Below are 25,315 nucleotides of genomic sequence, written 5' to 3'. Positions count from 1 at the left end.
TGCAATGAACCGGAAAACTGGGAGGAGAAGCTCAAAGAAGCACTCTGGGCTTACAGGATTACCTGGAAAGATACTACAGGATTTACACCATATCAATTGGTGTACAACAAAGAGTTAATGCTTCCTATTGAGTTCCAAATACATACTTTTAAACTGGCTGCAAATTTACAAATTGATTTGGACCAAGCACAAAAAGAAAGAATTCAGCAGTTGAACCAACTGGATGAGATGAGGCAGCAAGTAGAAGAAAACAACATCCTCATGCAAAAACATAGGAAGCAGTGGCATGATGCACATATTAAGAAAAAGCAGTTTAAGGAAGGTGGCTGGGCTTTACTTTTTGATTCAAAGTTCAGAGATCATAAAGCTAAGTTCACCACCCATTGGATGGGCCCCTATGAAATTGTTCAGGCTTATGACAATGGTTCAGTCAAGCTCAAAACTATTGATGGAGAAGGTCACTCCTTCACAGTCAATGGTCATCGCCTGAAACTCTACACCAAGCCCATCAGCAAGCAAGATTTTCTCCATACACTATCTCAGCAAAGAGAGGTTGAGGTACTGCAGCCCTCAGCTGCAGTATCACTGCCTTAGTTTCATTTCCTTTCAATTTCAAAGTTAAAAAGAAATAAAAAAATATATATATAAAATATATATATATATATATATATATATATATATATATATATATATATATATATATATATATATATATATAAAATATATATATATATATATATAAAACAAAAACTAAAAAAAAAATTAAAAAAAAAAAAAAGAATATAAAAAAAAATAATGGGTTAGATGTGAAAACCAGTCTCTGGCACACTCTAACCTCGAATTCCTACTTGAAAACCAGTCTCTGGCGGGTATGAATTCTCTTTCTTTTGTTTACAGTTTTCTTTATCAGTTGAATCATGACTTGAGGACAAGTCAAAATTTTAGTCGGGGAGAGAGGCATCAACACTTTTTTATTTTATCTCTCCATTGTAAATTCTTAAAGATTTCTTATTCTATATCTTCACTGTAAATTTCCAAAGCAACTTGTTCCAGCATTCCAGACTTCAATAAATAAGCTGTTTTGTCATTGTTTTATCTCAGAGGGACCTGGTTATAAACATTATGCAGGGGGACCTGTTTTGTCCAGACAACTATGCTACCAACACCAGCAGTAAGGGACATGTTTAAGACATTCAGAAGGGACCTGTTAAATAAATTGGCACCAAGGGCTACTTCAACAGAATTTCATCAAGTTTCTACAAGGATTTGGGCATCAAGACTCCATCAAAGGCACAAGCTCAGTGAACCTGTATCAATATAAGGAGCTGCATGAACATTTTCAATCTTTCTCAAGGGACCTGTTACATTCAATCTTTCTCAAGGGACCTGTTATATCTTCAAATTTTTCTCAAAGGACCTGTGCATTCAATCTTCCTTAGAGGACCTGTTACAATAAGCAAAAGAACAGTCAAAAAGGGACTAGCTACTCAACATGTCAATACAACAATGACCGACAAAAGAGTAATATGTTTCTTGTTCTTAAACATTTGATTTCTTAAGATTGATTTTTAATGTAACTTTGATAACTGTAAACTGTTATGGTTGATTTCAAGGACACCTACATTTCCTATCATCCCTTATTCCACCGATTCTCATCATTCTCATAACATCAACCCATTCATACTTCTAAAACCCATTATCAACACATCAATCTTGTCATACATCCCACAGTCATACCAACATCCTCCATCCGACCGAATACCATCTGGAATGGGACACGTGGTGGATTATGTTTTTAAATATAAAGGAAAGAGACAAATGTAAAGTGGCCTATCTATTTCATTCCACACAGCCAAATCATAATTCCACCACCCAACGTACCCAATGATTCAAGGGACTTACCGAAACCATACCCAGCATTATATATACATGCTCCCAGCATTCTTGTGGTGACATCTGTGTAAGCATACAACACTCCTCTGTTTTCAAATGAATGAATATGCTGTGAAGTGAGTACAGCCGGTTATCCCACAGTCATTCTCGCACTTGATTCCCATAATTTTCAAAGTATAATCGGGAGCAGTGAACGCCGGAAGAAGCATTATCATTTAGGTTCGATTATTATCATTTGGGTCCGATTTACTCAGTGAGGAATGGGAGCAGTGAGCACTTAAAGAGAAAGTATAACTGCCCTGTTGCGATTTCCACCACAGTCATAATACAGTCAACCAACCGAGCATTATCTTGAAGACTAGGGAAAGTGATACACCAGGTAACCAGTTTGAAATTTCTTTGTTAAAATTGTAAGAACATAAACAGAGAAGGGTTAGAAGCATGACCCTCTGCCACCATGACTAATAGGGTCGAACCGAGTGTGTTTGACAATTCACAATATCATGAGGATTGCATCGAAATTCTTAGAGAAATACAGTGGTTACCATTCCTAGAGAAATTCCATGGAAGCAATGAGGAAGTTACCAAGCAATTTGCCTTCACCTTCAATGGAGAAAAAGCCCTGATAGGTAACTTCTCATTCAGGGTTTCAGAGGATACTATAGCTCAGGCAATAGGGATTAATCCAGAAGGGGAGAAGTATTTTAAAACCAAGCAATTTAAAGAAAAATCGTGGACACAGTTTATGTCTAGATCTAGAGTCTCATCAGTGAACTGGAAGAAGGGTGTTCCAAGAAGTTGGTTGATGCATCCTTGGGATGAGATGGTCTACATCCTTCAAAAATTCATAACCTGTGAAGGCTACTACAATATTGTCTATCTATACCACATTAAACTACTCCTCCATTTGAAGAAACAATGTGTTATCAGTGTACCATATTTTCTGTTACAAAGTTTAACCAAGATGTCCAAGACTATCCAGAAGCAAAAGGGGAATGAAGACAAAAGTCTGTATCACTTTGGCTTAATCAAAATCCTTATTGAGCATGAATTGCAGAGAAGAGGGAAGCCATGGAAAGAATTTCTAGCTGTTAATCAAATAAGAGATGAGGAAGATAAAGAAGAAGTGCAAGAGGACTCAGGGTTCATGAAGGACATTGATGAAGAAATCCCAGTATCCAAAACCAGCAAGGCACCTCTACCTGTGGGCAGCATAAAGACCAGGAACATGAGAAAGGAAGATGCTAAGAGGGCCGAAAAAGATAAAATTTTCACCACTTACTCACGAAGAACAAGGAGGACACCAAAAGCCCAGTTACAAGAGGACCAACTTGAATCCAATGCACCTGCACAAATGGATGTTGAGAGTGGTGACCACTCACTACCAGGACCAAAAATTGATATAGAGGTGGAAAGCAATAACAAGCAGGAAAGATGTTCATCGCCTCCCATTAAGAGACAGAAGAAGCTAGAAAAACAAATTGAAGAATTAAAGGAGGAGCTCGTGGAGGCTAATATGCTAGAAAAGGTTATCAAGAGAGAAAATGAAATGCTCCGGGCGTAGAGTAAAGAAACTCATAAGAAGAATGAAAAGTTAAAGGAAAGAATCAGTGAACTGGAGGCTGAGAAAACTGAGATCTCTAACTGGGCCACTAAGTGGTACAATTAGAAGAAGACCCTCAAAGAAAAATACAAAAAGTTAAAACAGGAGCTCAAAGGTCAGAAAGAAAACCAGGTGAAAAAGAATGTGGACACATTGCTCAAGGCAGCAGAGATCCAGTCAGGGATAGAGTTCAAGGGAAGCACTTCGGGGATAGCATGAGGACATGCTAAGTCCTTAAGTCGGGGAGAGATGTTGGTATCATCCCAAGACCCCTTTTTCCTCCTAAAAACATGTCATTTACCCATTCCTTTTCATCATATATTCCTTAGAATCCTTGAAAATTAATTATTAATAGTCTTATAGTTATTAAAATGCATAGAAATTGATTTAGGAATCTTATGTTGAAGAATTAGAAGTTTTTGGTGAAATGGTTACAGGAAGTTTCAACATCCTGTAATCAGCTCATTGTTTGACATGTGTCACAGCAGCTGGACTAGAGCGAAAGGCATGGATGAAAAATAGAATGTCCAAGGATGGACAAACACCTATCATACAGCTGAATCGACCCTCCTACATGCGCGGTCAACTCAAGTCAAAGAATGGCACACTGGCGACAAAGGCAGAAACATCAGCTCATTCTATCTTGATTTAGTTTTTGTTCTTTTTGAAATCAGTTAGGATAGAAACATTTTGAAAAATCTCGATGTAATAAAAGCGGCAACAGCCAAATTCTGAATGTACATTCATTAATGACATGGTTATGTAAATACAGTCCGAGTAATGGATAAAAGGTTAATCGTTGTATCGTTCCAAAGACTCTGTTTTGAAACTTAATACTAAGAACCAGTTACAGTTCTGATTTGTGTCTCGTACATTGATTTGATCTTCAATCGATTATAGTCCAGTGTACCTCTGGAACGCGGACGGGCCCTGCGTTCAACCGGTATACTGTTCTTTTCTATTTTATTTGCACTTAGGTTATCGTGTGGTTTGATTTCGATTTCAATAGGTCTTATATGGTTTGCACAGCAGTTACAATTACTTGGGTTTCGATTTCCATAGCTTTTGACTTCCATTGAATGTATATGGTTTGCACTTATGGTTGGTTTGCATTTATGGTAATGCTGAATAGTCATCACTGAGATCTGGAAGTGCGTCCTGTAAGGGATTCGATCCATGTGTGTCTTTTCAAAGCACCATCATAAACTCTATTTTCATTTCACAATTCATTTATGATCTCTGTATATTTTGATATTGTATAAATGTTAGCGAATGCTGGGTGTTTACTGAACAAGGGTTTTATGTGTAATATCTTTGTAAGGAGATTGAGATCATTGTTGCAGTGATACACAGTGTTTAGTTTCAGTGTGTAATTTGGTAAATGCATTTAACGACAGCATTGTAATCAGTTATATTAGCAAGGTGACCTGAGTGTTTGGATGATAGGTGACATATCCCAGTCTTCCGTAAAGAAGCCCTGTGACCTACATCATAACCACTTAGTCAACAATCCTTTATGTCTATATACTTTAGACGCATGCCTCTAAGCTTACGCATCCTGGTCGATAATTAATATAGTCTAGTCTAGTACCCTAGCTAGAACACTACATTCTTCCTAGTGCAAGTTCTGAAAGCATCAATCCTTCACTAAGGTGATGAGAAAAACCTGTCCATGAGCCTCATTTATGAAAATTTTCTCTTCCAAACTTATGCACTGAGTCGTCTTTAAGGTCAAATCCTATTATTACTCATTGAGAACTTTCAAAGCATAGTCACTAACCCTTATTGCATGCACTGACTCACTGCACTAAGATTTGATAAATTCTACCTTGTATAGCACATGGCACGTTTCCAATGGCTCTCTGAAAAATAAAACTATGTAATACAAGGTCTCTTCCTTCTCACAATGCAGTGAGCACCTTCCCGGAAAAGTGACTTGAACTTTGTTTCTTGCCTTAGCCAACTACGCAATTTTCCTTCCCACTGAGCCTTCCTTAGCGTAGGTCACATTTTTAGTGGACAGTCAACCATTCTAGAAGAAAAATGAAATAGCATAAGAACCTACCCTTCTTCCCTAGCACATGTCACAGTTATAGTGCCTAGCCCTGCCTCCTCTACTGATTAGAACCCCTCACTGCACCATGCCTTGTTTTTCTTGTGTTCTTGTCGTATGTTGTAGTTATAGTGGACAATGTAGCTTCTCCTAGATCACTACTGAAGAAACTTGCTTTCTTCCTAAAGTTGATCTCTAAGACATAGCGAATGTCACAATTTTAGTCAGTAAGTCATTAATCCTTGTCCACTAGACTCCCTCACTATAGAATTTTCTTGTAGATTCAAACTATAGATTGTAATATGCTAAAGTAATTGACTTTAATCTACTCTACTCATTAGCGAAACCAAAAATTGATCGATGAAATCACAAATCAGAAAAAGGAAGAATTCAATCACACATAACACAATAGTTTTCTATGGAAAGCTATAGCTAAAAGCCCCTACTATTTGTATATTGCATTAATCAGAAAATTTTGAGAAGATTACAATGCTTTGCTCAAGCCCGAGAAAAATCTACATTATCACAATCTATCCCACTACTTCACAAACGAGCTCCAACTAATACTTAGCCAAATCTATTGCCTGCCAAGATCCTATGTCCTTGTAGTTTCCTAGGGAATTAGCCCATATTTAAATGGGAAATTCCTCATACATAATTGTGCAATTCATCAATAGGCCTTACTTTGATTGCATGCACCATTGGTTTAATTTAGATGAATTTACAATTGATAGTACATTGTCCTTGAACTCTAATCTCAACTGGGTCTTTATCATATCTGACATGCATGCGTTAATTGTGAGTGAATATTTAGTTTACTGGTCAAGCAGTATTTATTACACCCCACTACTAGATCTCCCACTAATTCCTCCATCAGTTGGAACTAGTTTAACTAAATTTAACTCAGTTAAACTGAATTAAATAATTACAACTCAAACGAACTCAACTTGGGCCCCTAAAATTTAGGAAACACTCTACATGACTTTAGATAGACTCCCAACTCGAATTAACTAAGTCAAATTAACTTAGTTAACTACTACAAGTTTCTATGAGAATTAGAATTAAAATTTAATTCCTAATTTAATTCAAGGATCAAATTAAATTAGGACTTTCTTATTGTTATTTTCAACACTCCCTCTCAAAAATAAAGTGTTGGCTTAAGGGGGCCTAACCCAAGTTCAAATTTATTCGCACCAACCAACAAAACCCTAACTACTGGCCCTTTCGACAACAACCTACATAGCGCAGGTTGCAGTCTCACCTGAAGCAGTATTGGGGGATGCTAGAACCAGGTTTCTGCATCCACAGACCGTGTGATATGTATTTTGAATCTCTTGTAGCTCAGATCTACCTTCTCACAGATCTATACCTTCCTATGGTTCACTACTGCAACTCTATCCAAATGGCTCCCAGACCTTCGCAAAGGTCTACGATCAATCCTATCAGACCTAAAAGAAGCATACTCAAAACTTTTGCTTAGTAAATAATAACACTACATATGCCTTCGTGTAGATATACTTGATTCGAATAGTTATCATAACAGATTTAGTTACTACCTTCACAAAAACAAATCATTACTTTTTTCATGCATAAATATTATAGATTTGACAGATCCGCATAGAGAATACTCTTTACTTCATAGAAAATAGATCATTAAGAAACAATGCATAAAGGCTTAAACATAATTAAGAACAATGCACAGATGCAAGAGATTCGGTCCAAAACAATATTTATTAGATTCAACATTCAATTTAGAGACTCTTCTGCCCTGCGCACCCAACTACAGGGGCTCGCGCACTCAGCTACAGATTTGCCAAGGTCTCCACGCACTCAGCTGCAGGAGCCTTACCCTTTCACCTAAGTACAACAAAACAGAGCTTTCTTCCCTTAGCACTTTCCCTTACACTTGTTCTTCACCAAAAGTTATTATCCTATACTTGCTATGACTCAAATATTTATAGCTTTTCTATTACAATACCATGGCCCGTCGCCTATGGGTGAGTCTCAAAACCATCCTATCACTTACCCATAAAAGGGGCTAAAGCCCCTTTGACTCTTACTTATTTGTGTGCCCCGCTTCCACATTTCATGGAGACTTTACATTATTTACAAAATTCTACTCAAAAATTGATTAACTAACCCAAAATTGGCCTAGGGACCTTATCCCAACAAGCCCCCAACACAAATATGGTGACTCGCCCTCGAGTAACTCAGCTGGCATCTCTACTTTGTGGTGGAGCTCACTGAAATCTTGCTTTAAATCTTGTAGCTCCGCAATGCCTTGTACTACAACCTGCTTCACCTCTTCAACCAAATTTTATGTAGTAGGTCCCTCTACTGCAAGCTGCATGGTCCTAATGAGTCTACTGCCACACTTTAAGTTTCTCCTGAATAGTCTAGGAAATCCAGATGGTCTCTTTTGTCCAAGGTTGAAGCCGAGCCTTTAACACTAATTATTTTTGCTACAATTCATTTATTTGCGTCTGTAGCAACTTCCCTTCCTGCAGACGTATGAAGCGCTGGACCGGGGCCAATGTGCATATAGTCACCTTGATCTCTTCATAATTTTACTGGGCTTCACTGATTTTGTACTTAACCTCTGCAAGTTTGGGTCCTCCTGCAAAGTGTCCCATATCTCCATGGCATGGCTAAAAAATAATTCGCAACCTTTGACTACCTTCTCCAGAGTAGCCATGTGCTCCTTGATGGTTGCGTTGTGCTACTCCTTGACCTCAGGCGGAGTAGTCGCTTGTAGCTTCAGCTGTAATTCTTCAATCTTCATCTGGAAGTCAAATGTGACTCTTCCTATCTCATCTTTTGATTCACGGAATGCAGTAGCCAATTTTTTGACCTTCATTGTAGCTGCGGCGTCTTCCGGAATATGTAAGAATGAATTTCACGCCCGCGTTATTGTTGTTTCCAAGCTCTGACTTCATGCTTCTAGATCTTCCTTTTCTTTCAAAGCTTGAGCCTTCTCAGTGAATATATGTTCGTTGTTTACCTTAACCTCACTGATTACTGCAAATGCACACTTCTCTCTGATTCTAAGCTCATATGAGACCCCATGATGCAGTGCATGGAGGTTATGGAGTGGCAGTGTGGCTAAGTTTACCCCTATGTCTTTGATCATGCCCAACATAGTACGGTCTTCCTATGTTTCCGTGGAGGGATATTGTCGGGAGCCTTGTGAGAGGCTCACCCTCCTCAGCATCTAACTCCTCAACTCCATCGCAAAGTTCCTCTGCCTCCAAGTCCACTATTTTCTTTGGCTGCTTTGCCTTATCCTTCTTCTCCTTATGCCGAACCTCTAGGTTCTTCCTAGGTGACTACCTCACTGGTAGACATTTCTTTTGCTTCTCCTTAACAGCTGATTTCTTTGGCTTAGGTGACCTTGGCGTCGTAGGTATGGAGGGCATAGCTTCCATGCTCACTAGGGGCTATCGTGTCGGAGAAAGCGACTTCAAAACTAACAGCCTCTGCGGGATTTGTTGCAGTCATTTGTTCAAAAATAAGTTCATGGGTTGTTGCAGATAAGTTTATGAATGACAGTCATGAAAAGAGTTCTTCCCAGTCTTCATAATTCATAAACTTAAAACAATAGGGCTCACAGACAATTCTCAGAATGCAAAGTGTTTCTCTGCAGGCCAACATGCCATATTTATAAGGGTTTTCAAATTCAAATCCAACCATTCCCTCCATTTTCTGATCATAAATGAATCTTTGGTGGCAAATATCCAACTATTTTCACCATAAACGTCACCTATCCTCTCCTCCTAATGGTATTTTCAATATCCAATCATGAACAGTGACTTCAACGGCTACTTTTGGACCCAACTACACGGCACCATCCTTCATGGCACATCTCTTCCTAGCACACTCCTTGCTTTCGCCACGCAACCTCCTTACTATGTTGTTCTCCTCTTTGGGCAGCGTAGATTATAGTCCTGCTCTCCCTTGCAACTGCCTGGAGTGCTAAGCTTGTTTTGCTACCATGTAGTAATTGATCCCTTATATACAACTTCAACCTACTTCCATTCACTTTCCTAGGGAATGGATCCTCATTCAACTTTGCGAGCTGAACTGGGCCACCATCTGTGATCTCCTTAACAACATATGGCCCTAACTAGTGCATTTAAAATTTCCCTGGAAACTTAGTGAATTTTTTGTCATATAGCAGCACTAAATCATCCATCTTGAAAGTGCACAACTTAATATACCTATCACGCCACGCTTTATTGCATTCCTTTTGCACTTGATGGTGAACTCCTGCAAGAAAGCAGTCCTCTTCCAACTGCATCAATTACGCGAGCCATTCCTCCAAGGTCTCGCGATCTGCAATCTATGTCAAAGCTTCAATATGTAGACATGGCACAATGTACTCCATAGGCATCACTGCTTCAATCCCATAGAACAACCTAAATGGTGCTTGGCCTATCAACTTCTTGTAGGTCATCCTATATTCCCATAGTACTGTTGGTACATGCACATCCCAGTCATTCATATGTGCGTTATAGACCTTTTTCAATGCGTTCTCCGAGATTTTGTTAAATTCTTCCACCATTCCATTCACCTGTGGGTGATAGGGCGTGCTTTTTTGGTGGTATAACTGGAATTCTTCGAGCATCGCATTAATCATTTCATTCAAGAAATGTGTGTCCATATCACTCATCAACACCTTAGGGAATCCAAACCATGTTAAGACACATTCAAACAAAAAAATCACAATGGTGGCCTCTATACAATCCTTCAGTAGCTTCACTTCCGCCCATTTGGTTAAATATTTTGTTGTAGTTATAATATACCGTGCGCCCGTCTTCTTTCCTGGTGGTTGTATTGGACCTATGAAATCAATAGCCCACTTATCAAATACCTACAATGAAACCTGAGGATTTAAAGGAAATTTGTCTCTTCGCGAAGGCTTTCCCGTCCTTTGGCAAGCATTGCATGCCTTGCAGTATGCCTTAGAATCCTTATGTAATGTCGGCCACCATAACCCAGTGCACAAAATATTTTGCGTAGTCACTTTTCCTGCGTAGTGTCCTCCTGCCACTCCTCCATGTGCTTCAGTGAGGATACTAGCACATTCAAATTTTGGAACATACCTTCGCAGTATTTCATTTGTTCCCATCTTATACAAGTGACCCAAAATCATTGAAAAATCTGCAGAGTGGACTACTAATTCCTTCTTCTGTTGAGTGGAATATCCTTCCGGAGCTATACCCATGGTTAAAAACTGAATGATATCAGCAAAATGGTCATCTGCGACGCACACCGCAAAGAGTTATGCATCTGACAATCCTTCCTCCAAACTATTTGGTTCTTCGCCCATTTCAATCCTTGACAGATGGTCTGGTCCTGCATTCAGCCTTCCAGGCTTCACAATCACTTCAAAGTCATATTCTTAAAACAATAATAACCATCAGCAAATTCCCCCCCCCCCCCCAACACAGGCTTATTGACCAAGTACTTCAGCACGGAGTGTTCTGTATACATTTTAAAATGTCCACTCAACAAATAATGCCAAAAATTTTGTAGCGCATAGACCATCGCCAACCCTTCATGCTTTGTAGTGGAATAATTCTTTTCATCCTTTGACAACTTTCTCCTCGCGAAGGCTATCAAATGATCAATTTCTCCTTCTCCTGCCTATGTTAATATCGCACCAAGCGTAATGAAAGAGGCATCTACATGCACATGGAATTCTTTCTTCTAGTCTAGAAACACCAAAATAGGCGCAATTACCATATTTTCCTTTAGCACATCTAGACTACGCTGACATTCTTCATCCCAACAAAACATCGAATCTTTCTTTAATAATTTTTCCATCAGTGTGATTATATAAGCATACACCTTGATAAACTTTCTATAATACCCAGTGTGCCCCAAGGTCATGCGCAACTGTTTTACATTCCGGGGAGCTTCCAAATTCACAATCACAGTGATCTTCACAGGGTCCACCATCAATCCCTACTTACATACTACATGGCTGAGAAAAATTCCAAAGGGAACACAAAATATGCACTTCTTCAAATTCAGTGCGATCTGATACCTTCGACATGTATCCAACATAAGGCACAGACTTGCAATATGGTGGTTTACCAACCCAAACACAGTCCAATCGTTAAAATAAACCTCAAAAAATGTATGGATGAATTCTTTGAACATCGTGATGACAACCCGAGAGAAGATTGCAAGCACATTATTTAATCCAAATGGCATTATGGTATACTGAAAGAAACCCCACTCCGTCGCAAAGGTTGTCTTGCTTCAATCTTCTAGCATGACCTTTATTTGATGGTATCCCGAAAATCCATTAGTAAATGAATAAGCCTCCTATCCTCCAACATTCTCTAATACTTCATCTGTAAATGGCGTTGGAAACGCATCATGCACGCATGCATCATTCAACTTTCTTAGTTCTACACATATCCTAATTTTTTCTTTCTATTTCTTCTCTTGGAAAACCATTGGGCTTACCCAATCGGATTCCTCTACTTGTTCAATAATACCGGCATCCAACATCTTATTAAGATCTTGGTGCACCTTTTCTTGATACTTCGGATTTAGCTGGTAAGGTCTCTATTTAACGAGCTTCACATTTAGTTTCAACGTAATCTTCATAACACCCAAATCTCCAATGATCCCCTTCATATCCTCAAACTTTGTGGGAAATAGGTCCTGGTATTCGCGCAATAGTTCAGCCACCTTATCGACTGTATCTCCGTCACAGTAGTCTCTTATCTTTGCGAACTTGGGCTCTGCTTCAAATCCAATATTTACTTGTCTAGTTTTCAAAGGTTCTGATATATCCGGGTTCTCAACTTTCAATCCTTCAACTTCACGCTGTCCCTATGTCTCTGGAATGTTAATATTCCATGGGTCTTCTTCTTCCTCTTCAGCAGTCACATTGTAACATTCTAGCGCATGGTGTAGCTATGTACTCCAATCCGGTTGAGCCCATTCTACCGGTTCCTTAAGCATTCTGAATGTAGCTTCTTTTTATCTCCTAGAGCACTTCATCAATGCATTCAAATCCATTCTCAACACTGAAATTCAATAAGAAACACTCTCTTAAGATATCCCATTCAGTTATCCCATGGTGAAGCTCCATTTCCAAATACCAGTTCATCGGGATTGTATATAAGGTATGATAGAAAATGTGCACCCATTCTGGTTGTGGCTTCATTCCCCAAGCCTTAGCCCATCATGCCAAATGATCATGTGGATCATACTTCCCACTGTACTTTTCTGTAATACGAGTATTAGCATACCCAAACCTTAATCTCATCATTCTTTTGTATTCCTTCCATCCAGCAAAGCTCTCCTTGTGCGTACCCCACCAACGGTCAGGCGTAGTGCATAGTTCTAGCTCCAATGCTTGGAAGCGATGTTATTTAGGTACCTCCCTTTCAAATTCATCTAAAAACAAATCCACATCAGTAAAACCATCATAATGTGGAAGCTTCCTTACCTCAATTGAGATACACTGTAGTGATTTGGTCATCATATTACAATGGAGCGTAGATACTTCATGCAACTGATTATGCCAGTGTTCAAGCTCTTCATCCAAGTCTGAGGTGCGAGAGCTATCCTTGTCCCACGTAATTTTTCCATTGGCCATAGGATTGATCCAATCTTCATTTCATGGTTTGATCTTGTATATCTTATCCAGATCATCATTATCTTCCATAAAGTTGTGAACAGGTTCAGTATAACGTACTCCTTCAGCAAGGTCTATTGGTACTACAACCCTGAGCGACTTCCTTTCAAACGTCATTTTTCGCTTCTTCAAGTTGATTACCGCGTCCATATCAAAATCCCAATCAATTCCTAGTAGCACGGGGTATGGGTTACTATCATCCACTATTTCAATGATCTCTAAGTCAACCAGCGTGCTAGTTCCCTCAATATCTGCCGTTACACCATATAGGCACCCCATCAAAATAATCTTCTGTTGATTTATCATGCGCAGCTGAATAGGATAACACTGCAGTGCAGGTCTCCCCATCATTTCCCACATCTGCTTAAGTAGGAAATTTGCATCAGATTCCAAATCCAAGATTACCTAGTCCATTTCATATTCTCCTATTTGCGCAGTCAGCCTCATCTCACACCCGTTCGCTTCTTATGCTTACCAATTTTTCTCGCAGTGTGTTGTTCAGCAGGGGTCTTTTCTTTATTCGTGCACTTTTTGATTAGGTATTGTAACCCTTCTACTGCTTTTTTATCGCACAACAACTTCATACAGGTCTTTAAAAATGTAGCTAATAACAAATGATCTACCTCTTGTGTCGTACTAGTTTCCAACATTTTCTCCTGACTTCCTGAGGTGGAGGCCTCAACGAAGTTCTTCTTTTCTTCCATGAAGGTCTCTTTAGCGTGATTAAGGTCAAAGTCTATTTCTTTGTCAGCAGCCTTGCGCACCCACCTATTTGTCTCAGGCTGCTTTCCCTTATTTGCATCAGTGGCCATACCACTTCTTGTGATTATATTTATGCTCTGATCTTCTTCATGGGGATCTGCCCTCATCATCTGGATGTTCTGCGTAGGTTGTTGGGGCTACGTATTCTTTTCTTGCATTTTGTCCATAAGGATCGGACATTCCTCTATCACATGGTCAAACTGTCTATAATACTAACATGACAGATGCGTGGGGTTTGGGAAATCTCAAGCGAAGTGTCCTGCTTCACTACAGTTATAGCAAATTATCTTCCCCCGTCCTCTACCAGCTCCGCTCCCTCTTCCTTGTCCTCGGCCTTGAATCCTCCACACACTGCTCCTACACCCTGATCCTAAGGCTGGGTTTTTTCTTACATTCGGTAGGTATGGGTATTATCCATCATCATCTCATAACTCCTACAATGGCGTTCGTCATGACCTACAAATTTATAGAAATTACAAAACAACTGCTAAGGGTTCTGTACAAACTTTTGAAGTAAATGGTAATTATTAGTTGCATGATGTCCTATAACCTGACAGATAGCACACCTTGGTGTAGCTCCCATGCTTGGTCCAACGTTATTCTCTGGTTTCAGAGGAACAAGCCCTCCCACAATAAGATAGTTCTGATAAACCAGACAATGGTCCTTATCATGCCCATGGCCCTTGCATTTCAGGCACCAGACTTCAGCGTGCACCTCTGGTTGGGCTTCCTTTACTTTCTTTAGACTCTACAACTCCAAGTGCAGGTTTTCTAGTTGTGATTGAATCTACTGCACTCCAAGGTTTGTATCATGTATGGGTGAGACTTCCTTCCTTATCGTGATTTATAAGGCTTATGCTTGCATTGCTATATTTTGTTGTGACAAAGACAATCTTAAGTTTGGTAAGAGAAACATGATATACCAGTCTCGATGCTGGGAATCTATAATCACCATATTGGCCTACATGATCAGGCATTTCAACCTTTGATTGAAATCCCAAGGTGTCTCATCTATATTTTGTCAAATTTATTTAAACTCAGTCACTGACTGTGCCTCTGACTTAGGCTTTATAAACTCCTTGTTTAGAGCTTGTTGGGTCTTTGCCAACATCGCATTGGGGTTATTAGTGCAGTACTTAATATACCATGTCAATGCTCGATCTTCAAGTAAGTTTTTGACTAGTTTCACTTTCTTGATGTTATCATTTGTAATATGTTGTGCCATTCATATAGTTCCTGCAACAAACCAGAACTGTTCAAGGTCTTCGCTCCCTACCCCTTTAAAAATCGGTATCTTCATCGCGTTCACTATGTTGAATAGTGGAAGTGAAGGTGGACATGGAGGTGAAGGTGTAGGTATATGAGATGTAGGTGGAGGTGGAGGTGGATTGGACGGATGAGGTATCCTCGAGATACCTTTCTTAATTAACTGAACTGCACTTTGCAGTGTAGTCAGCACCATCCCTTCGTCATCACTTGAAGGGGGTTCAATGAGCGGCCTGTACTCTGAGCTCAATCCTTTGTTTCTTCTAAAGAATCTCCCACTTTGCGTAGCACCAAACATCAAGGTAACTACATAACCTTCTTTTCACATAACAACATTTTAATCCAAGTCTTTAATGATTTCAAATACTTACCTCGTGGTCCCTTAAAGAGCCTACGTTCCACTTTTTTATAGTTGATATTTCTATCAATCGCGAACTCAGTCACAAAAATTCCAAGTGTGCGATCAATCCAATGATCCACGACCTGCACGATATTGCTTCCTGATGCTTCCAGATATCGCACCAGTTATGGAGTCCACACTATAGGGTCGTCAAGTCTCCACGTCCCTTGACTATCCACCAATTTAGACAACCATTCATGTAGTTCGTCAGGGAAGAAACAGAAGAATGCTTTGGTCTCATCTATGTATAAATATCTCTGCAACCATTGCTCCTTGGATAATTTAGGGCTCTTGTTCTCTTGAGCCACAAACTCGTGCACTTTTCAGTCAATATACTTCTCAATCTCTTTCTTTGTAGGAAACCATTTATCACACATCTCTTAGATAGATCCCGGTCCCGACAACAGAACCATTTTTTTGGCTTAAGGGGGCTTGACCCAAGTTCATAGTTATTCACGCCAACCAACAAAACCCTATTTTTTGGCCCTTTTGGAAACAACCTGCATAACGCAGGTTGTAGTCTCACCCGAAGCAGTATTGGGGGATGCTAGAACCAGGTTTCTACATCCAAAGACCATGTGATATGTATTATGAAGCCCTTGGAGCTCAAAACTGCCTTCAAGCAGATCTATACCTTCCAATGGTTCACTACTACAACTCTATCCAAATGGCTCCTAGACCTTCACGAAGGTCTATGATCAGGCTTATCAGACCTAAAAGAAGCAGACTGACAACTTTCTCTTAGTAAATAATAACCCTAGATCTGCCTTCGCATAGATCTACCCGATTTGAATAGTTATCATAACAGATTTAGTTACTACCTTTGCAAAAATAGCTCGTTAATCATTTCATGCATAGATATTAGAGATTTGATAGATTCGTGCATAGAATACTCTTTACTTCATAGAAAACAGATCATTAAGCAACAATGCATAAACTTAAACAAAATTAAGAACAAGGCACAAATGCAAGAGATTCGGTCCAAAATAATATTTATTAGATTCAACATTCAATTTACAGACTCTTATGCCCTACGCACCCAACTGCAAGGGCCCACACACTCAGCTGCGGACTTGTGAAGGTCTTCATGTACTCAATTGTAGGAGCCTTCCCCTTTTGCCTAAGTATATGAAAGCAAAGATTTCCTGCCTTAGCACTTTCCCTTACACGTGTTCTTCACCAAAATTTATTCTCCTATACTCGCTATGACTCAAATAATTATAGCTTTTCTATTACAATATCATGGCCCACAGCCTATGGGTGAGTCTCAAAACCATTCTATCACTTACCCATACAAGGGGATAAATCCCCTTTGACTCTTACATAGTTGCATGCTCTGCTTCCATATTTCGTGGAGACTTTACATCTTTACAAAATTTTACTCAAAAATTGATTAACTAACCCCAAATTGACCCTAGGGACCTTGTCCCAATAGAAATGGATTATCTGCTACCCTGATCTTGCCTCTGTGAAACTTGAATTTTTATCTTGACAATGCCTTTGTCAAAATATCTCCATCCTACTCCTCTGTAGGAATGTACTCCAGCAACATGATTTTCCTCTCCACACAATCTCATAGATGGTGATACCGGAAGTCGATATGCTTGGACTGATCATGAAAAACTAGATTCTCGGAGAGTTTTATACAACTCTATTTGTCACAGTAAATCACTGTAGGATCCATTTGCTAACCAAATAACCCAACAAGGATATTTCTCATCCAGATAATCTCACAAGCTACTTGACTAGCAGCCATTTACTCTGCTTCTTTTGAACTATGTGCAATTGATCTCTGCTTCCTATTGTACCAAGAAACTATTGTTGAACCAATATTGAAGATTCCCCTTGATGTGCTCTTTCTGTCGGATGGACCCCTTGCCCAATCTGCATCTATGAAGCCTTGATTCTTCACTCCCTATGTCTGTTTGTACCAAATACCAAATTGAGTGGTGCCTCTGAGGTATCTCAACACATGTGTAGTTTCCTTCCAATAAAGTTTGGTTTTCTTAACCATGGCTTGACTAAGTTGGTTAACTACAAAACACATGTCGTGTGTTCACCATATACATAAGTAAACCCGAAAATTGTTTATAAATAGTAGCCTCCACTACTTCACCTAAAGTAGCATCCTCCTCCCTCCAATTACCTGCTAAAGGATTCTCCATGGGTTTGTTTCTCTCCATGTGGAACTTCTTCAGTGTCTCGTTGGCATGATTTCCCTGAGAGACAAACAGTTCCTCATCTCCTTTCCATACTTCCATACCAAGAAAGTAATGCATGAGCCCCATGTCCTTCATCTCAAATTATTTTGCAAGATCCTCTTTGAAATATTTTATCAGCTTCTCATCACCTGTCAGAATCAAATCATTTCCATATAATACTATAATCAACAATTTACATTCCACCATAATATGGTAAAGGTTAGCATCTGCTTCACTTTTGTTGAACTCCAACTCGGTGAAATAGTTGTCCCTCTTGGTGTACAAAGCACGGGGTGCTTGTTTCATTACATACAGTGCTTTCTTGAGTCTACACACATGCGACTCTCTGTTGAAGGTATCAAATCCTTCTGGCTGCTCAATATACACTTCTTCTTCAATCATGTCATTTAGGAATGTTTTCTTCACATCCATCTAATGTATCTTCCATCCCATTTGTGTTGATGACACACGAGGTTGATGAAAATGTGGTGGTAGTCTATAATTCAACTACTGTTTAGCTCTAGAGCCAATCAATTGTGCGCAAACAGGTTCTGTATGTGTGCTTTCCTTCTAAGGGTACCGCTTATCTTGAACAATCCCCGCCGGTCCCACCTTGACTTTTCCACAGACTAAGCACTTCAGTCTACACCATTGATCTCACTTCCCCAGATCCATCGGATATCGCGTCATCCGCTCACAAACTAGCCGGACGATCTCCACCATCGAAGTGACCCATCTAATCGAATGGCTGCCATGCAATCTCGTGCGAGTTCTTGCACGGTCGATATCAAATCGAGAGCGCGCGAGGAAATTGGTTTTCCTCGTCTACGTGTCGGCTGCTAAGGTTAATCGCGCGGACTTGGAACAATACCATTTACCTCTTCTTAAGCGCGCGATATATCGTTTACCATTTGGGAATACTACCCACGTGCTTAATACACAACTTTAATAAAGGCTTTTAAGGAAAGGTTTAGCGCTTAACACAATATTAACCCTTAACACCTAATCGACTGCGATTTATGAATAGAGTTTTATAAACAGAGAAAATACCCGATTAAATCGAGAACGTTGATACACAAATACGAATGAACTTTTGCATCAGGATTAACACACAACACCACACTTAATCCTTTATTCAACAAAATGTAAATTACAGAGTCTTGGCCCTCTCAGATCGATTACAACAGTTCGTCTGACCTTTATTCAATCTCAAAACCTATCTTTGTCACTCAAACTCTCGCTTACACACTCTATTCTCAATCATCTAATCTCTATCATTACATTCTTTTTCTCTTTTATGAATCGAATCCTATCCTAACTGCATTAACAACTCGATCCCTATTTTAATCAATCTAACAATTAAATCTTTATTCTCAAGCTCTGTTACACACGCTTCCTAACAACTTATCTCTTAGTCTAAAAATAATACAATATTCTAATTATTACAATAATGAAGTAAAGATCATTTTTGAGAGGTCCAACCCTCTCTACTAAAACTAACTTTGACCACTCAGGTCAATGAAATTCATCTCATGTTAGCCACAACATGTGAACATACAATCACATTGCTGGCTAAGTCTAGATGCTCCTGCATCAGACTCCTGAGGAAGAAAATAATTCTTCATCAAACTTTCAGGATTTACTCCATACCTCTATAATTCTATTGCTGTCAACCAACTAGCATCCTCCACTGGTTGTCCCTTCCATTTGACAAGATACTGAAAATAAACTTGTCCTCTAGTTCTTTTGGATACTCTTTTCTCCAAAATAGCTTCCACCTCTTTCTTGACTATCTTTGACATTTGTTCTTCCCAGTTTAAAGTTTGAACTTCATCTCCTGCAGGTTCCTTCTGTAGCTCTGACTCTTCTCCTTGTATGGATACAAATCTGCAATATTGAAGATAGGTGATATTCCAATTCCTTCTGGAAATTCAATTTCATAAGTATTAGTTGAAAACTTCCTCACAATTATGCATGGTCCTATCTTTTTCATATTTAGTTTATTGTAAGTCCCAACAGGAAATCTCTCTTTTCTCAAGTATACCATCACTAGATCTCCCACTTGGAATTCCTTTTCTCTCCTCTTCATATCAGCTCTATGTTTGTATTTTCCACTGCTTTCCTGCAATCTGTGGTTGAAGGGAAAGTACCCCTAGGGTCCTTTGGGCTAAGACTCTACCAGACTGAAAATTGCTTATTCAAAGAAACACACACACACAGCCATCATTTTACTTTTAAGCAAATTCTAATGTTTAGGGCGCGTACCTAAGGTCCTACGTTCGAGAAGGCCTTTAGGGTCTGTTAGCGCTTGAGATTTCACCCTAGGCTGAGGAAGGTAAACCTTCAAGGCAACATCAAACCATTTCACCTCGTAGCTAGCCCTACGGGGTATGAGAAGGCTCTCTCCGGTCAATCTTAGTAAAATATTCAATGGACAGAGATGACCAATACAGTGACACTGATATTAGGCTAGTAAACTGATTAAAAAGGTTGATTTGGGGGTTTTTGGGTTTTTGGTGGCAAATTGAGGATCTGCAATTTTAGGGTGCGGGGATTTGACACAGTTTCTGCAGGTGGGTCTTTGGGGCAAGGTAGGAGTTTGTGCTGATGCCTTTAGCTGAGATGGATGATCAAGGAAGAAAAAAGAGAAGCTAAAGAGGGCAAACAATGACTTTGAATCCTCTCTAGACAGTGGAAAACATAAACATTAAACAAATTTGAAAGTTGAGCATGGCAAGCATGAATTCAAACTTTATCACTTCATTTGTTCAATAAGCTGCAGTAAATAAAGAGATGGAACACATAAACACACTTACAATTACAATAGGAGAACACACCATCAACACAAAAGTCCACAAGAATCCCAATGATGTCTGCAAAACCCTGGCCTTCCTTTTCCTCAAATTGCTGAGATACAAGTAAAATATACAATAGAGCTTCTCCCTCCAGAGTCCAACCTTCCAACCTCTGAAAATGATTGAGAAAATACATAATATAGGCAATCCAACCTCTTCCCTTGCCTCTAGGGGTCGAACTCAGCTTCCTAGGAGCTGTTTCAACTAATTCTAAACTGAGCACTAGATAATAGGCAGTCAAAACAACTTGCCTCTAAAACTTAGGAAACCTATCCATGCATTAAATATTCACCATTTACATCAAAGAAACTTCTAGAAGTGTCAAAGGAGAGTAAATGTATCCAAGTGCTATGAAAATTACACAAAAATCCATCATTTACATGCCTCAAAAGTCAACCAAAGTAAAAACAGTGTTTTGCTGGCCGAACTGGTCAAAACAGTGAAATTTCCTTGAGGGGTCGCGCCCCTCACTTTGACTGATAGCGCGCATTGACAGCTCTATTTGAGGGCCTTCCCGGTGTCCAAATCAGGTGCAAGATAGCTCATTGAAAAGGTCTGTGAGTCTACTTTCCAACCCCACTGGAATTTATGAATTTGGAGTTGATTTGACCCCTCAAAAGTCATTTCTCCCAAGGCAGCTTTCTGCAACTCAAAAAAGGGGCAGAAAGTAAAAATTTGCATGTATTTTGAGCTTTTGGAAACCCAAATCTCCATAAAATCTGAAACCCATTCATAGGCAAGTGTATTTTTGCATGAAAATTCCAAAAATGTAGAGTTTTCCCCGTTCTGAGCTTTCCCCATGACTGGTCGCGCGCGGGGTGAGACCACTCAAATGGCCAAAACCTGTAAAATTCTCAAAAATGCCAAAAATGTCTCAAAACTCTCAAAATTTCTTGGGTTTGCTGCTAGGAGGAGGCTAATGAGTATCATGGTGAGTGAGAGAGGCCTCAGCCAAGATACGGAGCGGGTTGGTCTTCTTCTTCCTCCTGCGGGCCTCGGACGACTTCCTTTGGAGTACCTTCATCTTTGCTTTGCAAACATGCATTCTCGCCCAATAATGATTTTTCATGTTCCGTAGCAGCCTCTTGTCTTGGTTGGCTTTCTCCAACAGTATCTCCAAGTGTGCATTCACACGGATAAGCATGGATTCCCTCTCCTTGGGCAGCAAGTCACCGGGCCTCCTACGGTTGATGACTCGGTCACTTCGAATCCTCCACAGCTCATCCAACTCTTTCTCATCCTCAAGTTGCTTGTTGCGCTGCTCAAGATAATTTATTGTCCATTGGGCCATGTCAAGCTTCTGCTGTAACAAGCGGTTTTCTGCCTCTCTCTGTCAGATGATCTCATGCAAATCTGAAGTGGGGGAGCGAGCATCAAGGTCAATGAAATCATGATGTGTATCTCCAACTCTCTCGTCCTCAACCATGGGCTGCTTGCCCTCCCGTACTGCCTCTGCTGATGAAGAATGCGAGGCCCCTTCCACCTGATGTGGATATAACACTCGCTGACCTGTAGATGATGATGGCGAGACCCCTTCCACCTGCTGTGGAGAAAGTACTCGTCGAGCTGCTGCAAACAAGGTCCTGTGACCTCTCTGGTAGGTGACCTGAGGTGAGGAAGCAACCTGTCTCGGAACAATGATCTCGGGCTGGTGAGATGGACCTCCCTCCTCATAAATGACCTCTGGCTCTGGGTGTGGCTGTGGTGGCACTGTAAAGAACTCATGAGAAATGAAGTCTGCCCATGGAATGCCCTGCTGACTCAATTGATGGGAAGCAATGAGTTGGATGAGACCATGATGGCATAAACTCTTATGCTGCTGAGCTGGGGACTGCCTCTGAAACACAGACACCATCCTCTGAATGTCCTAGAAGAAGAAAACCGGGATGTTCATCATCCTCACTCAGGTAAAGTGCATCAACAGGCGAATGTGACAAGAGAAGACCTGTGAAAATATTCCCTCGCATGTGAAGTAATGCATGATAAGCCGCATGATCGGAGCATACTCCCCCGGAGGAATCTGAAGGGAAAGACCCCTGACAAGTGACTCATGAATGCTGGCCTGACATATGGCTCAAAATAAACATAATCCAGCATTTTGCGCTTGGGCCACACCTCACCCACATTTGGTATCCCGGTAGCCTCTGAAATCACCTCTAGAGATAGTACAAAATTCACCCCTGCAAGAGTGACCTGCCCATCATGAAGGTGAAAAACAAATAAGCGGGCCAACTCCCTGTGGTGCTGAATCTTGGCAAGCCTCTCACAAAACTGAAAACATGACATATAACGGAAACAATTCACTGCCATAGGACAGGCCTGCAATTCTGCCAAAGAGGTGGGTTCCTCTCTCCTATGATGACCACCTTTGCCACCCTTACGAGGCCTCTGCTGTACCTCGATCTCTGTGGAAGAAGACCGGTCATCACCTTGCTCATAGGTTTCAGTGGTTGACATGGTGCTTTTGAGCAAAGTGAAGCAAATAGATAGAGTAAACTGCTGCCCTTGCCTGCAAAAATGCTGAGAAGTATGTTGTTTTCAAGGGGGAAAAAATCATAAGGGAAATGTTAGGGGAGTGATTTTTAATAAGGAATGGGAAAATATGTAAAAACAGGGATTTTTAAGGGATAATTCACAAAATGTCAAACATATCATCTCATCTTCCATCATTAGGAAATCATTTGCAAAGAAATACTTTATTAGGGAAAATACGTATGTAGTCATCAAGGGAAAGGACATGCATTTGCAACAGGAGTATAGGACAGCATAGATAGCTTGCTCCTTTGAGTTTTTTGTTTTTTCAATGTACATCATAAGGTAAACAGTGTTTTTCAAAGGATTTTATGTACATTTAGTCATAGGGGAACAAGGATTCTTTTACATCTTGTCATAAGGGAAAAGGGATCTTAATTGAACAGGATTTTAGGGAAGGGGTAGAGAGGAAAACAGGGCTTGGTTTTGGGGAGACACAACAATATTCTTTTGCAAACAATAAACAGGATTTTAGGGAAGGGGTAGAGAGGAAAACAGGGCTTGGTTTTGGGGAGACACAACAATATTCTTTTGCAAACAATATTTACAGCAATATGTCCATTTTATACATATACACAGCTGCATTTTTCTTGTTTTTGCTATGGATATGCAACAGCAGTGTGTCTTCTATTTTCCAATGACTATGCACAGCAACATCTTTTTTTTTATTTGGTCATTTTGCCATATTATTGCTCTTTTCTCTTTTTACATAACATTTTTTATCCTTGCTGTTGTTCATTTATTTTCCTTGCCGTGTGGAGGGTATTAGGGTTTGGGTAGAATACATGAAAGGGCATTAGGGTTTTGTAAAGGGATTTGGGGGAGGGATAGGGTTTTAGGAATTTTGGGATGAGAGATTTAGTTTTTATTGCAAATGAGATAAGATATAAACATATTATGACATTTGTGAATTTAATAGGAAACAAGGAAGGAATAAATAAGGATTTAAAGCCTTGAAAAAACATCAACCTTAGCATAATGCCTACATGAACAAGCAATCACCCAAATCCATTTCTCCTTACATTTCTTGGTGATAAACATATATATGCAAGCCCATCATTTCATGTTCCAAGCATTCAAACGCACTAGAAGACCCTACCTCGATCAGTTGAGCAAGCAAGAGGGCGATTTAGTCGATTTCGAGTGGTTCTGTAGAAGACAGCTTGAGTGGTCGCGCCCCTGCTCTGAGTGGTCGCGCCCTGCCTGAGTGGTCGCGCCCTTTAGAAAAATACACTGCAGAGGGGTCGCTGAGTGGTCGCGGCCCACCCAACTGGTCGCACACTGAGCCTGAGTGGTCGCGCCCCTGAGAATGACTCCAACTTTCTGCAAATCACCTCTTTTGACCTCTCACTCGTTTTTGCAAGCTCTCAAATGGATAATGAGGCTGTTTAGAGGGAAATTTACTCTTTATAGGCCCAATTTGAAAAAATTAACTTACCAAACCCACTTTCTAATGTTTTTGTTTTGACATTCACTTTTAACACTGTTTTGAGTTCACTTTGTCCTGAATTTGCTCTTTTGAGTGCTTTAACTCCGTTCTTTTTGCAGGTTGACCATCTGATGGACTCTGGCGAGGAGACCAGGGTTATTGCCGGCATTTTGAAGAATTTTGAAAATTTTCCTTATTTTTTGCAAATTTCACATGACCTTGGGTTTAAAAACAAGGTTTTTAAATCCAAGGTATAAATGAGCTGTACCTGATGAAAAAAATATCAATGGAACATATTAACATACCTCCTTCCGGCTTGCTGGGGACTATTAGACCTCTGACTCATGACCTTGCAGTGATTTTTGACCAAAACCCTAGACCTAAGACTTGGGACTTCAAGACAAAAATAAAACAAGTGTAACACAAGCTCATTAAATGATATGACCTGATCCAGCAAAGCCAAGAAGGGAACAAGGACCAGCTCCTCCATCAATTTTATGGAATGCCTAACGGGATGCAAAACTGGTACTGATGAGACACCTACTTATGCATATGCAAAGAGTTTTTTATCACTGATGGAGGGCATCATGACCGACACTAACATTGGCTCCAATGGGGATGGTAGCTCCTTGGAGGTACCAAGAACCTCAGACCTCTGGGA

Source organism: Pinus tabuliformis, chromosome 9 (genome assembly GCF_031772625.1).
Source record: "Pinus tabuliformis cultivar Carrire ecotype Pingquan chromosome 9, CPIR1, whole genome shotgun sequence".
In the NCBI taxonomy this organism is placed as follows: Eukaryota; Viridiplantae; Streptophyta; class Pinopsida; order Pinales; family Pinaceae; genus Pinus; species Pinus tabuliformis.
The sequence above is the reverse complement of the archived record's forward strand: the minus strand, read 5'-3'. Positions refer to the sequence as shown.